General features: G+C 36.6%; 1 protein-coding gene and 1 pseudogene across 2 annotated transcripts in view; both read left to right on the plus strand.

The window, feature by feature from the left end:
- The window catches only part of RAB3C (RAB3C, member RAS oncogene family), a gene marked incomplete at its 3' end in the record, with an annotated part of 303,344 nt that overhangs the window by 71,959 nt on the left and 214,399 nt on the right, over positions 1-16,986 (plus strand). The gene's annotated exons all lie outside the window — the stretch shown is intronic.
- Positions 398-3,423, plus strand: LOC307185093 (pre-mRNA-processing factor 40 homolog A-like; annotated as a pseudogene). Its single transcript has one exon. The product of its transcript is annotated as a pre-mRNA-processing factor 40 homolog A-like (transcript).

A 16,986-nucleotide genomic window follows, 5' to 3' on the forward strand; every position in this document is an offset into this window, starting at 1 on the left:
CTACGGGTGGGAGTTATCAAGAAAGCCTCCTGACTTCTTATTCTTTTATAGTTTTCCTTGGAAATTGGAATATATTTTATAATATCCTCTCATGAATTGTCCCATAAAGTATAGTATCCACCATCAGTTTATATTCCCTAAAAAATGGGAAAGTGAATTTTTTTGTCATAAAACTTAATTTTGTATGTTTTCTTTTCTCCATCGCCTACTGTAGAAGTGAAATTGTTATTATATGAGCTGCTGAGCTGGAAGAAGTATCATATCTAAGGTTAAGCATGGCCCAGAGGTACAGTCATTCCACTGGGAAATAACAGGAGAGATGCAGTTAATGATACATTGTGACTTGCATTTCCAAACCTCTGGTACTGGTATGTGCACACAGGCGTACACACCCCTGCAGAGCTATATATGGAATAGTTAGGGGATTTTTTCCTTGATAAAGAAGAAAACAAAGAGAAAAGATGAGACAAGTTTGCTGAAATTTATATGAACTTTTGAGTATTAAACATCTAAGTTTGATTAAAAAATAATTAGGGCTTCCCTGGTGGCACAGTGGTTGAGAGTCCACCTGCTGATGCAGGGGACACGGGTTTGTGCCCCGGTCTGGGAAGATCCCACATACCGTGGAGCGGCTGGGCCCGTAAACCATGGCCACTGAGCCTGCGCGTCCGGAGCCTGTGCTCCGCAACGGGAGAGGCCACAACAGTGAAAGGCCCGCATACCGCAAAAAAAAAAAAAAATTAAAATTTTAAATGAAAACAACTTTTAATAAAACACATGTCTTTCAAAAATCAGGTAACATTTTAGTTTAAAATTCTAATCGGTCCTACGGTGAGGCTGGGGACGGGAGCTGAGCATGGAGGCCTTATGATGGGGCACCCTGGCATGCATTATGCCCCAGTGGGAATGCATCCTATGGGTCAGAGAGCGAATATGCCTCCTGTACCTCATGGAATGATGCCCCAAATGATGCACCCAATGGGAGGACCACCAGTGGGACAAATGCCTGGAATGATGTCTTCAGTAATGCTTGGAATGATGATGTCTCCTATGTGTCAGGCTTCCATGCAGCCTGCCTTTACTGCCAGGAGTAAATAACATGGATGTAGCAGCAGGTACAACACCCGGCGCAAAATCAACGTGGACTGAACATAAATCACCTGATGGAAGGACCTACTATTGCAATACTGAAACGAAACAATCTACTGGGGAGAAACCAGATGATCTTAAAAGTCCTTCTGAGCAACTTTCATCTAAATGCCCTGGAAGCAGTACAAATCTGACTCTGGAAAGCCTTCCTATCACAATTCTCAAACAAAAGAATTCCACTGGGCCAAACCTAAAGAACTTGAAGATCTTGAAGGATCCGAGAATACCATTGTTGCTGAAGTCTTATTACAAAATCAAGCCTGCCCACAATGATCAAAGCTGAAGAAAGCAGTAAACAAGAAGAGTGCGCCATAACATCAACAGCCCCAGTTCTTACAACAGAAATTCCAACCACAGTGAGCACCATGGCTGCCGCCGCTGCCAGTGCTTCCACCTCTGCCTCCAGTACTGTCGGTGGAACTGTTCCAGCTGTTCCTGAGCCTGAGGTTACTTCGATTGTTGCTACTGTTGTAGATAATGAAAATACAGTAACAGTTTTGACTGAAGAACAAGCACAACTTACTAGTACCCCTGCTGTTCAGGATCAGAGTGCTGAAGTGTCTAGTAATACGGGAGAAGAAACATCTAAGCAGGAAACTGTAGCTGATTTTACTCTGAAAAAGGAGGAGGAAGAAAGCCAACCGGCAAAAAAACGCATATACTTGGAATATAAAGGAGGAGGCAAAGCAAGCATTTAAAGAATTATTGAAAGAAAAGCGGGTACCATCTAATGCTTCATGGGAGCAAACTACGAAAATGATCGTTAATGATCCACGATACAGTGCTTTAGCAAAGTTGAGTGAAAAAAAAGCAGGCCTTTGATGCTTATAAAGTCCAGACAGAGAAAGAAGAAAGAGAAGAAGCAAGCTCCAAATACAAAGAGGCTGAGGAATCCTTTCAGCGTTTTCTTGAAAATCATGAGAAAATGACTTCCACAACTAGATACAAAAAAGCAGAGCAAACGTTTGGAGAGATGCAAGTCTGTGATGCAATATCAGAACGTGATCATCTTGAAATCTCTGAAGATGTTTTATTCTTTCTTTCAAAAAAAGAAAAGGAGCAAGCAAAGCAGTTGCAAAAGAGAAATTGGGAAGCCTTCAAAAACATACTTGACAACATGGCTAATGTAACATACTCTACTACTTGGTCTGAAGCCCAGCAGTATCTGATGGATAATCCAACTTTTGCAGAAGATAAAGAATTACAGAACATAGATAAAGAAGATGAGTTAATTTGCTTTGAAGAACACATTCGGGCTTTAGAAAAGGAAGAAGAAGAAGAAAAATAGAAGAGTTTGCTTCGGGAAAGGAGACGACAGCGTAAAAACAGAGAATCTTTTCAGATATTTTTAGATGAACTGCATGAACATGGACAACTGCATGCTATGTCATCTTGGATGGAATTGTATCCAATAATTAGTTCTGACATTAGATTCACTAATATGCTTGGTCAGCCAGGATCAACTGCACTTGACCTTTTCAAGTTTTACGTTGAAGATCTTAAAGCATGTTATCATGATGAGAAGAAGACAATAAAAGACATTCTGAAGAATAAAGGATTTGTAGCTGAAGTAAATACTACTTTTGAAGACTTTGTGGCAATAATCAGTTTGACTAAAAGATCAACCACATTAGATGCAGGAAGTATTAAACTGGCTTTCAATAGTTTACTAGAAAAGGCAGAAGCCCGTGAACATGAAAGAGAAAAAGAGGAGGCTTGGAAGATGAAACGAAAAGAATCTGCATTTAAGAGTATGTTGAAATAAGCCACTCCTCCACTGGAATTGGTTGCTCTCTGGGAAGATCATGAATGTCAACATCATCATTCAAACAATAAGTAACATTCTAAGAAATCTGAAAAACATCACAGGAAACACTCCCGCTCTCGATCAGGGTCGGATTCACATGATGACGAGAGCCATTCAAAGAAAAAAAGACAGCAATCAGAGTCTCGTTCTGCTTCAGAACATTCTTCTAGTGCTGAATCTGAGAGAAGTTATAAGAAATCAAAAAAACATAAGAAGAAAAGCAAGAAGAGAAGACATAAATCTGACTCTCCAGAGTCAGATGCTGAACAGGAGAAGGATAAGAAAGAAAAAGACTGGGAAAGCGAAAACGACAGAACTAGACAAAGATCAGAATCAAAACACAAATCACCTGAGAAAAAGACTGCAAAGGATTCTGGTAATTGGGATACTTCTGGCAGTGAACTGAGTGAAGGGGAATTGGAAGAGCACAGAAGCACCCTTTGGAGCAACTCGATGATGATCAATAAATTATACCAAATATGTTTACAGTATGATGTAAAGTCTAATTCAGACCAGGGATTCTATTTTAAGTCAATTGAAATAACACTGGGTTTTAATTATATCACAGAAATAAAAGTACATTTACCTATTGTTATTGTGGACTTTATAAAACAAAGGAAATTAAAAATAACTTTTGATTCTGTATCAAGAATCATATTTTCATACAGTCATAACGGTCTGTGACCCTTTCATAGGGCACTGCAGAATGGATTAAAGGTGGCAATTTAAGGGGCTTCCCTGGTGGTGCAGTGGTTGAGAGTCCGCCTGCCGATGGAGGGGACGCGGGTTTGTGCCCCAGTCCGGGAGGATCCCACATGCCGCGGAGCGGCTGGGCCCGTGAGCCATGGCCGCTGAGCCTGCGCGTCCAGAGCCTGTGCTCCGCAGCGGGAGAGGCCACAGCAGTGACAGGCCCGCGTACTGCAAAAAAAAAATAGAAAGGTGGCAATTTACTGATAACTGCAGGTGTCTCTACTTTGTTCTAAAGTCTAAATCATGAGGTGATTTGATTTACTTTATACAAGTTGGATTTTGAAGATACAATGAAAGGTTTTTGATATCTAGTAGTACAGAAAAAGCACCAGCAACGGATAAGACTGCTTTTTTGTGCACTATCCAGCTGGTTAAAGCCAATATGATCTTTTACAGTGAACTCAGAAATAGGTGTTCTTAATGGAAACCTGGTAGACCCTTAACTATAGTGGTGCTATTGAGCACTACTATAATAAAGCCACAATTATTTTCTATGTCTTCTTCTTGGATTGATCCCTTTATCAGCATGTAGTGTCCTTCTTTGTCTCTTGTAATAGTCTTTGTTTTAAAGTCTATTTTGTCTGATATGAGAATTGCTACTCCAGCTTTCTTTTGATTTCCATTTGCATGGAATATCTTTTTCCATCCCCTCACTTTCAGTCTGTATGTGTCCCTAGGTCTGAAGTGGGTCTCTTGTAGACAGCATATATACAGGTCTTGTTTTTGTATCCATTCAGCCAGTCTATGTCTTTTGGTGGGAGCATTTAATCCATTCACGTTTAAGGTAATTATCGATATGTATGTTCCTATTACCATTTTCTTAATTGCTTTGGGTTTGTTATTGTAGGTCTTTTCCTTCTCTTATGTTTCCTGCCTAGAGAAGTTCCTTTAGCATTTGTTGTAAAGCTGGTTTGGTGCTGCTGAATTCTCTTAGCTTTTGCTAGTCTGTGAAGGTTTTAATTTCTCTGTCAAATCTGAATGAGATCCTTGCTGGGTAGAGTAATCTTGGTTGTAGGTTTTTCCCTTTCATCACTTTAAATATGTCCTGCCAGTCCCTTCTGGCTTCCAGAGTTTCTGCTGAAAGATTAGCTGTTAACTTTACGGGGATTCCCTTGTATGTTATTTGTTGTTTTTCCCTTGCTGCTTTTAATATTTTTTCTTTGTATTTAATTTTTGATAGTTTGATTAATATGTGTCTTCATGTATTTCTCTAAATGCATTTTAAAAAGGCTATTGTGAGGGCATTATTTTGAGGTGATGTTTAAAAAGTTAACATCAAATTAAATTGTAAATTAGCTTAAATATATTGCCTTAAGGACCTAATAAAGAATGTGCCACCAAACCTTAAGTGATGGTTGCAATATCCTTGTCTAAAACAAATCAATGTTGACTTAAACGATTTTTTTTTTCTTTTTTTGCGGTACGTGGGCCTCTCACTGTTGTGGCCTCTCCCGTTGCGGAGCACAGGCCCCGGACGCGCAGGCTCAGCGGCCATGGCTCACGGGCCCAGCCGCTCTACGGCATGTGGGATCCTCCCGGACCAGGGCACGAACCCGTGTCTCCTGCATTGGCAGGCGGACTCTCAACCACTGCGCCACCAGGGAAGCCCCTTAAACGATTTTTTTAACAGTTGTCTTTTTTCTTTTTTTTTTTCTTTTACAATCTGATCTTTCTCTTGCTTTTTTTCATTGAGGAAGTCTTACCTTCCCTACTCACTGAGAAGTACTGACTTTGTGGTACACATTCTAAAGCATTTCTGATTTGAATATTTTTGTACATTTTTATCAATTATTAAATCTCTTCTAGTGAAAAAAAATGCTCTAATGAAAGGGTTATTAAGCATTGTCCTATGCCTAAAATATGGTTCCTTATATTTCTTTATATCAGTCAAAAACAGATAAATTGAGTCATAAATATCTTAAATGATTATTTTATTTGCATGGTAAACCAGAGGATGAATTGAGAATGAAATATAATAAATGATGAATAAATAATGAACTCTTTTTGAACACCAATGCACATAGTTTCTCTCTTACGTGTATGTGAATTATATCGTCTTTTAAAAAATATGGAGTAGACCAAATGGAAAATAGCTAGTGTGAAGCAGCCACACAGCACAGGAGATCAGCTCGGTGCTTTGCAACCACCTAAAGGGGTGGGATAGGGAGGGTGGGAGGGAGACGCAAGAGGGAGGAGATATGGGGTATATGTATATGTATAGCTGTTTCACTTTGTTGTAAAGCAGAAAATAACACACCACTGTAAAGCAATTATACTCCAATAAAAAATGTTTAAAAAATATATGGAGTAGTAGTTTTTGTTTATTTTCCTTTTGCAGTATTCTCTTGGCTTTTTCCTGTGTTTATTATTCCATACAAATTTAATTTTGCTTAAAATAGCTTTATTATTTTTATAATTATTATAAATGTTTATTATAAACAGTTGAAAAAATGCAAATATAGTCAAATAATATAAAAATTATCAAAAATCTTATCCCATGCCTATGAGAATATAATTATTATTTTGTAGCATATTCTTCTAGACCTTTCTTTATACATTTATAGATGTATAGAAGTAGGTAAACAGTCTTATATAAATGGCATCATGTTACAGATTACTCTTTAATCTGCCATCGTACTCATTAATATTTCATATGTATAAAACCTATTTCATATATAAAAGGATTTTAATTTTTTGTCATGTATTGCTATTTTTTCCAATATCTCTTTTATTATTTAATTTTCCATAAATAATTAATATGTTTAGAAAGTACTAAACTTCTGTGTTTTCTTTTGGTAATTTTATCTTTGCTTTTTACATTTAAATCTTTGATTCATATAAAAGTTATTCTGGAAAAGGATAGAGGGATCCAGGTTTTTTTTTTCAAAGATACTATCTTGTCCAAGTCCATTGATTCAATAATCATTTCTCCCCTATTGTTTTGGAATGCCATCTTTGCTTTTCCATTGTATATTTGACTAGATTTCTATACAAAGCTTCCATTGATCTGTTTAATCCTGTCCCAGTACATTGGTTTTAATTACTCTGGTTTTATAATACGTTTTTAAATCTGGAAGGATACTTTCTTGCTCTATACTCTTTATTGTTTGAAATTTTCCTTTATTACTCTTCCAGATATACTTTAGAAAAATTCTGATAACTTGTAAAATAAAATACTATTGGGGTTTTATTTTGGTCACATTGAATTTATGGACTGATTTAGGGAAAATTGATAGTTTCACAATACTGAGTTCTTACAGCAAAGAAAAAACGTTGACTCTTCATTTATGCAGTTTTTACATTGCACTCTTCAGTAGTGTTACATAATATTCCCTATACAATATCTTCACACTTCTCTTCAAATTTATTCCTAGATATTTCAAGATTTTTATTGTTAGAGTGAGTTGAAACTTTACTTTTCACTTGTAAATTTCTGTTTCTTTAGAAAAGGTGTCAATTGTTATTGGTTTATAAGGGTCTTTTTTGTTTTTTCAAAACAAACAACTCTTTATTGAAGTATAGTTGATTTACAATTTTGTGTTAGTTTAAGGTGTACAGCAAAGTGATTCAGTCAGACATATATATATATATTCTTTTTCAGATTCTTTTACATTGTAGGTTATACAAGTTACTGAATATAGTTCCCTGTTCCATGCAGCAGGTCCTTGTTTTTTTATCTATTTTATAAATAGTAGTGTGTATCTGTTAATCCCAAACTCCTAATTTATCCCTTCCCTTGTCTTTCCCGTTTGGTAATCATAAGTTTGTTTTTTATGTCTGTGAGTCTATTTCTGTTTTGTAAATAAGTCCATTTGTATCATTTTTTTAGATTCCACATATAAGCGATATCATATGATATTTGTCTTTCTCTGACTTACTTCACTTAGTATCATAATCTCTTCTAAGGATCTTCTTTTTTTTTGCCGTTATTATTTAAAATTGATATGGGTGAGCTTTTATTGTAAATCTGGAAGAAAAATTGCAGATCATTACTTATGCATTATAAGTGTTTTTAATATATTTATAAAACAAGTATACACAACTAACAAAGGTATGGAAAAAATAATTTCTCTAAAAAGTATCAATAAATTAAGTTTTAAATGTACATAAAATTATGAAACACCAAGATGAAAGAGTAATATTATATGTATTCACAATTTTACTGATATAAGGAGGAATATTGAGTTTGGGAAATATTTCCTGTTAACAAATCAACACCTCCCAAGAAGAATAATCTTCAGCAGCCTGAAGGAATGAAGGGAAAATGAAAGGCAATGATCTGGGGAGGTGGTGTGAGACTACATTGTGAAAGATGGTTAGAAGTTTGGAATCTGAAGGTAGAACAACAGGTCTGGTGAGTGGTTAAAGAGAGAATGAGGGCTTCCCTGGTGGCGCAGTGGTTGAGAGTCCACCTGCCGATGCAGGGGACGCGGGTTCGTGCCCCGGTCCGGGAGGATCCCACATGCCGCAGAGTGGCTGGGCCCGTGAGCCATGGCCGCTGAGCCTGTGCTCCGCAACGGAAGAGGCCACAACAGTGAGAGGCCCACGTAACACAAAAAAAAAAAAAAAAAAAAAAAAGAGAGAATGAGAGTGAGAAAGGAAAACTGCAAGACTTCTGCTTGGGGAGCCTGGTGGGTTACTGTGTCATGGGATGAGATAAGTACAGGAGATAACTGAGTTTTGTGTGGGTCACGTTGACTTGGTGGTTGGTGATGAGGTGGTGGTAAGACATTTACTTGGTGAGGACCGTTGGAACACTTGATAGAGAAGGGAACTGGTGACAGATTTAGACATCATTCACCTTTAGGTGGTAGTTGAAGTCACGGAAAGATAAACTTTATCCTAATTGAAAGAAAAATTATGACAGAGTTTTGTGCCTATTAAGTTCCATAGTCTTCAGTTTACACATAATCTATTTAGGGTGCCTGTTATTCATACAATGACAGCAGCCTGAAGAATAGACAAAGCATTTTAGATGAAATGACCTGGAAATGAAACCCCAAACTATAAAAATTCATATTTTCTGACTTTCTAAGTTAATGTTTTCTGCATTTGCTTCTCCCTCTTTTTTTGCCCTGATTTCTTCTGCTTGCTCTTTTTGTTAGACGAACTGGCTTAGTCTAAGCATTTGATTTTAAAGCTTAGAGCAATTTAAGGTTTCCAAAGCATTCTTAGATCCACTGTTGGACCATAATATGTCATGTAGGCAATAAAGGATTGCTTGGAGAGTGCAATTTGCCCGAAGGAAATCGTTTTTAACAGCAGATAATAAAAGGGTTTTCATGGTCAAGGATTTATAGGTTCCTTCCGGGGAACACAGCAAGTTGGAATACATTTTAAACTGAGAAATAAGAAGAGTTTCCAAAAGAGTTTAATTTTACCCTATGAGATTTTTACCCTATGAGATTCAAATCTAACTTTTCAAATCAGTTTTATGACAGAGTATATATGTCTGATTATGCTGTTCATAGTTATAATTTAACTGTTTTAAGTCATAGGAACAGTTTCTACTACAGAGAGTACTTACATAATTAATTAGAGTTACTATTCAAAATTTCAAATGAAATCTTCAGTCTTAGATGAGAAAATATTTTAGGAAATCCTCATTGTGATGAAAAACCATTAAAAGGCAAACTGCATAAAGCAAGCAATAGTGAAATCCCTTCATGTCATGTTACTTCTCTCTCTTTCTAATGTCTTTCAAAATTGCATTTGAAAAAAAAATCTTTGAATTAAATGTTTTCCCACGAATGTGTAAATTTGTTTCATAGTAATGATTGAGAAGCATTTGTTCATTTATCCTCTCATTCCACAAATACTTATCCTCTACTGTGTCCCAGGTGCTGTGCCAGGGGTGGGGATATGAAACACAAAAACCTCAGAGAGCTGATGTTCTTGTGGGTGAGACAAACAATACTAAGTAATCAAATATGTAAGTATAGAAATATACACATTAATTTCAGGTACTGATAAGCAAATTACACATATATGCACATACAATAAGTATAATGTATAATTTATAACTATATATAATATATACAATATAAACATATACATAATTTCTTTAAAGGTAGATGTTATATGTGTAATAAACCTAGTTTGTGTAAAACCCATGGGGAAAAAAGTTGTTTTAAGCAAGGGAGAGGCCACTAGAATGAAAGTTAGTTAACTCTGTTTCAAAGTGATAGTTCCAGAATTAGTGACAGAGGGGGACACTGGGAATCACTGCACAATTAAAAATAGAAAGAAACAGAAAGCTTGGGAAGAAAAAGAACTGCTTTGTGTGTGTCTATTATGTTGCAGGTATAGTAATGGACAATTTACTTATGTCAGCTTATTTAATCCTTCCAACAAAACTTGATGAAATAGCATATCTCCATCTTAACGTAGGACAAACTAAAACCTGAGAGGCCAAGTGACTTCCCCGAGGTCTACCTAGTAAATAAGTGTGAATTTGAGATTTAAACTCCAGCTTGCTTATGTATTTACCACAGTGAGCACTAGAGGAAAGGACTGTAGTTTAGGAATGAGAACCTTACTTTTAAAAATAAGTAGAATATTATTTAGCAGCCTACTAAAAATTCTTCCATGGTTAATGCATACATTAAAATCCCCCTGTTGGTTGCATCACTTATCTCTTGCTGCCTAACACACCATGTTAAAGCTTAGTGGCTTAAAACAACAAAAATTTATTTAGCCTACCATTCTCTGGGTCAACAGTTTGACTCAGCTGGGTGGCTCTTCTGAGCGTTGAGTTTTGATCATATTTTCTCACATCTGTGGTCAGCAGCAGAGAGGCTTTACTTCTGAGGTTGACTGGCTGTTTGCTGGGCAGTGGGGCAATGGGGCTGTTGGGCCACATGTATCTTATCATCCAGCTGGCTAGCTTGGGTTTGTTTACATGTTACCTTGACAGTTTCAAAAGAGGGAAGAAGCATACAGACCTCTTGAGACCTAGACTCAGAACTTGCATATCATTACTTCAGTCATATCTATTGGCCAAAGCATGTCAGAAGATCAGCCCAGATTCAAAGGAGAGGAAAAATAATAGGATAGGAGTGATAGGAGAAGCTGCAAAGTTATAAAAGGGGCACGCAGACAGGTAGGTTTGAAGAATTGTGGCTAGTTTGCAATCTACCACATTAGGCAAAAATGTGAGTTAATTGCATAGAAAAATAATTCTCAGTATTGCTTTTTGAAGTCCACACACATGTATGTATTTTTATGAATGCATACATACACATACATGTATTATATAAGTATTTCCCTGTAAGGTATTTTATTTCAGATGAATAAGTATAATGAATTGAAATTATGTCTCTTCTTTTGGAAGGGGTAATGTCTTCACTACATATAATATTTTCTTTGGTCCCTTTTGAGAATTTATGCCTGTCCCATAGTAAACTCTCAACAAATATTGGGTGAATAATCCTTTCCAGGCTTTATGTAATCTTTTTCTTCCTTTAGTCCCAGAGAGTAAGAAGCAATCATCTCTTCTTATATCACTCATGTTTGCCAGTGAGGGAGATGACAGGACTTTTTTCCTAGATAACACATAGTTTACCCCTCCAGAGTCTGTGGTGGGCAGGACCATTTAGTTATACCATGGGTGCTCATAATGGAGAACTTTACTCTGGCAGAACCAAGCCTCATTTTCCCAGCTGGCTTTTTTATAGGAAAAAGATATTAGATTTTCAAAGAAATAATAAAATTAATTACTGCAAATATTAGATTTTCAAATAAATAATAAAGTAATTCTTACCAATATTAGATTTTCAAATAAATAATAAAATTAATTCTTTCTCAAGCAGCTAGAAATTGGTTCTAATTCACTGGCCACTGATTTCATGATGATCACTTCTTTCCTTAAGTTCTTAATATGGTAATTACCTTGGGATGCAAAAACCCAAAAGGAAACAAACAAACAAAATAATATTCTGCCTCTGTGTCTGCAAGGTAGACAAGTATGAAACATATTATAAGGTTCCCTTAAACCCGTAAGATTTTAGTAGTCCATTATAGAAATTCTAATTGTTATGCCTTACCTGGGATTTGAAAAGTAAGAAATGATATGGTCCCTGAGACTGACTCTTAATAAGGGTATACTTATCCCTCTACCCATCCATCTGCTACCCCACCCCAGCCTATACAGAAACAACAATAAAATAAGGAAGTAAATGGTTCTTCAAAGATAGCTGCCTGTGTTTTCCTGGAGTTGGTTCTGTGAATACCAACCCCATTTCATCACACAAATCAGATATGGGAAAGAGACTACATTAGCCAGGGAAATTAATAACGCTATAGATCAACCCTAATATCATAGTGACAATGTAATACAGTTTTTTTCTTGTGGTTATTTATTTCTTATGTTATGGTCTGAATCAAGTTGGGTAGCTCTTCTGTGTAGCCCTCCTTGAAGCACAAAGCCTAGGCTTCTTCCATCTTTTAAGTCTACCATCTTGGATTCCTTTATGTTTAACTCTAAGGAAAGGGGAGACTGCATGGAGAAAGCACACACACTCTTACCTGCCATGGATAGGGCTCACTTCCCTCACATTCCACTGGTAAAACTGAATCATAGGACCCATCTAGAATGGATAATTGGGGTTGGGGGAGTATAGAGGAATACCAACAACCTCTGACTCAGGGAGATATTCCGAGAAACTTGATTAACATGCACTATCAAAATTAAAACATTATAATGTTCATGTACCCCTAAAATTCATCTCTTATTTCAACGTCCCATTAAAGCCTTAATTTTGTGAATATTTCATTTCTTTCATGAAATAACAACAGGGTTTTCGTTAGCATGTGAAAGAACAGAAGCTAAAGCATACCTTAAAGGACAGTCATGTCTCACGGGTTTTTCATTAGAATTTTGCTACCTGCAGCAAATATCATTCTATTCAGAGAAATAAACAAGTTCAATAACTGGAAATGAATGCATCTGAATATCATTTGGAATCGTGTGTCCATCTTACTTTTTTTCCTGCCATGTTATTTCTAATATACATACCCATGTTAATTAGACATGTACTTTCCATCCATAGCAAAACAGTTTGTATCAACTCCAAAGAATTATTAATTTCTTGGGACCAAACACTCGCTACTGAAAACCATTTTTGTACACACTTTTTTTTGTATTTACCGTTGTACGCTTGACTAAGCCACTCTAATAATTCAAGTGTTAAAGACCCATCTGAGCAGGTGGGGCTGCAGCTGACTGATTGGATAAACCCTAGATGAGACAGATCTAAGTTTTTTTTTTTAATGGATGTAATAAGTTTTATTTGGATATATTCAGTATAATTTTTTTATTGAAGTGTAGTTGATTTACAATGTTGTGTTAGTTTCAGGTGTACAGCAAAGTGAATCAGTATACATATATAAATATATTTCTTTTCAGATTCTTTTCCATTATGGTTTATCATAGGATATTGAATATAGTTCCCTATATATAGTAGTGTGTAGAGACAGATCTGACTTTGATCAAACACATGAGAGCTGTCTTTTGGTTGGTGACCTGACTACACCCAGTGGGTGGCAATGCTTGAGAAGCCAGGGGCAGTGCCAAAAGAGAGGTCTTTCAGAAGATTAAAGGGACGCTAGTTAAATCCATTAACCCTATTCTTGAAAGTTGCTAATTGCCAGAACTATAGGCCCTGTATCTTTCCTCCTGCCCACCCCCCAGCTTCCTGTGAATGAATGTTCATATTATAATATCATGAATGCACCACAGAGGAAGAGATGAACAAAAGTGTAAGAGAACAAAATGGGGTGAACAGTGGTAAAAGCAAAAAGAAGCTAGAATATCAATCATTTTCTAGTGTGAGCAGGAAGAGATTTGGCAGAGGTGACCGATCAGGGAGGAAATACCGAATCTCCGGCTGCTCTTCCTCTCCCATATCCCGAATCCCCACTTGATGGAATCAGGTCAGGAATGATGAGATTTTTGTTAGGAGAAGGAAAGGCCTCTTGTACTTAGTCTTTTATATTGAGAAAGCCCCTGGAGGGGGCGGCCTGTAGTTTCATTTTCTCTTTTACTGTGTTAGGAGGGAAGGGATATTGTGACCTTTTCTTGGAAGTCATTTGACTCTGGAAGGGGCAGAATGGAACCTAGGGCAGAGAAGGCAGAGCTGCCTGTAACCAATTTGCTCAAGGCCAAAGGAGATGGGGAAGAAAGAGGCAGAAATTCAGGGGAGTGTCTTTGTTCAATAATAAAATTATGACGGCAGAGTTTTCTCTGTGCTGGTTTCTCTCATAGAACATGTTGAATTAGGCTTGTGGCCGCTTCAGAATTATCCACTTCTCCTTTGATAGGAGGAGAGAATGAAGGAAAAAAATATAATGATATAAATCACATTTATATCCATACGGATAAAATTATTGAGCACCAAGCCAGCTACCTTGATATTAATTCTCATAACAACCCCCTCAGAAATGTACGAATAAGACAATTCCTCAGCTGAGAAAACAGAAGTTAAATAATTGGTCCATTTGCCATACAGCTCATAAAAAGAGCTGGGATTCAAATTCAATAAACTAGATGAATCTCAAAAGCATTATGCAGAGCAAACAAAGCCAGATACAAAAGGGAACATATTGTATGGATCCACTTGTATGAAATCCTAGAACAGACAAAAACTAAGCTATAGTGATAGAAATCAGATGAGGGGTGACCTGGGTGAGGGGTGGGAGTGTCCTGACTTCAAAGGGGCACGAGAGAACTTTTTTGGGATGATGAAGATGCTCTATTTCTTTCCTTCTTCTTTTTCTTTCTTTTTTTCTTTTTTTTGAAGATACTCTATTTCTTGATCGTGGCCATGGTTAAACAAGCATATGTTTATCCAAACTCATTGAACTCTATGCAAAAATGGATTTATTTTAATGTATGTAAATTTTAACTCAATAAAATTGATTTTTTTTTTAAAAAAGAGGAAATGATCCTACCAATAAAGCACACTTTCCTCAATGAGACACTACCACAAAGAAGGAATCTGTATATGTCTACATAGGGGAAGATGGGATAAAGAATGTAAGTGCAGAATCACTGGCTCTTAAAGAAGGAGTTGTTTATGTTTCTTTCATCCGAATCATCCAAATAGTACTTCTGCATTTTTCTAGTCAAAAACTGAATGTTTCACTGTATTTAATTAATAGACACTTACTAAAGTTATGTCTAAACACGCAGAGTACACAGAGTACAGCATCCATTCTTTTGCTTAATTATTTTTCTTCTTCAAATTAAAACAAAAGCACATTTTGGGGAATTAAAATATTTAGATGATTACTTTCATTTGTACTTATATCTGTGGACATTGTTATGTACAGATAAACATTGTTGGCTAATGCTTAGCTTGACCGCAGTAGGAAATGTGGGTTATAAAATTAATGTTAGTTCAGATCAAAAGGATAGTATTAGTAGACCCACCCTTGGCACAGATATTCTGCCTTGTAAACACATTTTACTAAGAGGTTTGAATAAAATTTCATTGTTATTTGTTGGAAAATTAATTTTGCTAAGAGATTAGTTATCTTTCTCCTAAGAACCTTGAGTTTTAAATATTAAAATGTAACTCAATTTACTAAGGTGAAATAGAAGGGGAAAGATTAACCCAGATGTAGCTATTAGCTAAAATTAAATGTTACTTGGGCAAAAGATCTGAACAGACATGTCATCAAAGAAGGTGACAAAGAAGGTGTTCAAATGGCTAACAAGAATATGAAAAGATGCTTAACATCATTAATCATTAAGGTAGTCCAAACTAAAACCACGGTGGGATACCACTACACACCTATTAGAATACTAAAGTAAAAACTAAAAACAACAGCAAGCAGCTGACAGTGCCAAGTGCTGTTAAGGTTGCTGAACAACTGAACCTCTCCTGCTGTGATGGTGGGATGTGAAATGGAACAGCCCCACTGGAAAACAGTGTAACAGTTTCTTGTAAAACTAAACATGTGGCCCAGCAATAGCATTCCTGAGCATTTATCCCAAAGGAAGAAAAACTTACGTTCACACAGAAAACTGTACATGAATGTTCATAGCAGCATTATTCTTAATAGCCCCAAACTGAAAACAACCCAGATGTCCTTCAGTGGGTAATGGCTAAACAAACTGTAGTTCATCCGTACAAGGGGCGCTACTCAGCAATGAAAAGGAATGAACCACTGATACACACACCAACCTGGATGAACCTCCAGGGATATGCTGATTGAAAAAATCAATCCCCAAAGGTCATATACTGTAGGATTCCATTTATATAACATCCTTGAAATAACAAAATTATAGAAATGGAGAACAGATTAGTGGTTGCTAGGGGCAGGGACAGAGGAGGGGGTGGGAAGTGGACATGGCTATAAAAGGGCAATAGGAGGCATCCTTGTGGTGCTGGAAATGTTCTGGACTTGACTGTATCAGTGTCAATATCCTGGTTGTGGTGTTGTGCTATAGTTTTTGTAAGGTGTTGTCATTGGGGGACACTGGGTAAAGAGTACACAGGATCTCTTTATATTGTTTCTTACAACTACATGTGAATCTATAATTATTTCAAAATGCAAATTTAATTTTTAAAAAGCACATTAAATCATATAACCCTCCTTTTCAAAATCATTCATTAGCTTCCCATCACACTCAAAACCCCAAAATGCCTCAAAATTACCTCACAGGGTTTGCAGGATCTGGCCCCTGGCATCTCCTTCCAGCTCATTTCTTACCACTATTCCTCTAGCTGACTTTGCACCCCACACTTGACTTCTTTCCAATTCTCAAATACTCCAAGGCCCTTCACATCTCAGGCTCTTTGCTCTCTAGCCCTGAAATGCTCTTCTTCCAGACTTTAGAATGACTTACTCTCTCCCTTTAGTGCAATTGCTCACAGGTCATGTCCTTAATCTCCCTTGCTCACTTAATGCCATTTGGCAAAATATCCCCTCCTGCAAGAGGACTTCTCCGACCACTGTATCTAAAAGGACACAAAACCCATTCCCATATCAGTCTCTGTTCTCTGATGCTGCTTAATTTCCCTTTTGGGTATTCTTACCTGACACTACAATATCTTTTTTTTTTCCCACTTTTTTTGGTGGTAAAATATACATAACATAAAATTTACCATTATAGTATCATTTTTATTTATTTACCACAATGAATAGTAATTAAGTTCCATTAGGGTAGAGCCCACATTTTCCCTACTCACTATTAAATCCCCTGGACCTAGAACAAATATTTGTTAAGTAAACAGTTATTAAATTAATGAATAATTGAGTGAACAAAAGCAATT

Source organism: Stenella coeruleoalba, assembly GCF_951394435.1.
Source record: "Stenella coeruleoalba genome assembly, chromosome: 3".
NCBI classification, from domain to species: domain Eukaryota; kingdom Metazoa; phylum Chordata; class Mammalia; order Artiodactyla; family Delphinidae; genus Stenella; species Stenella coeruleoalba.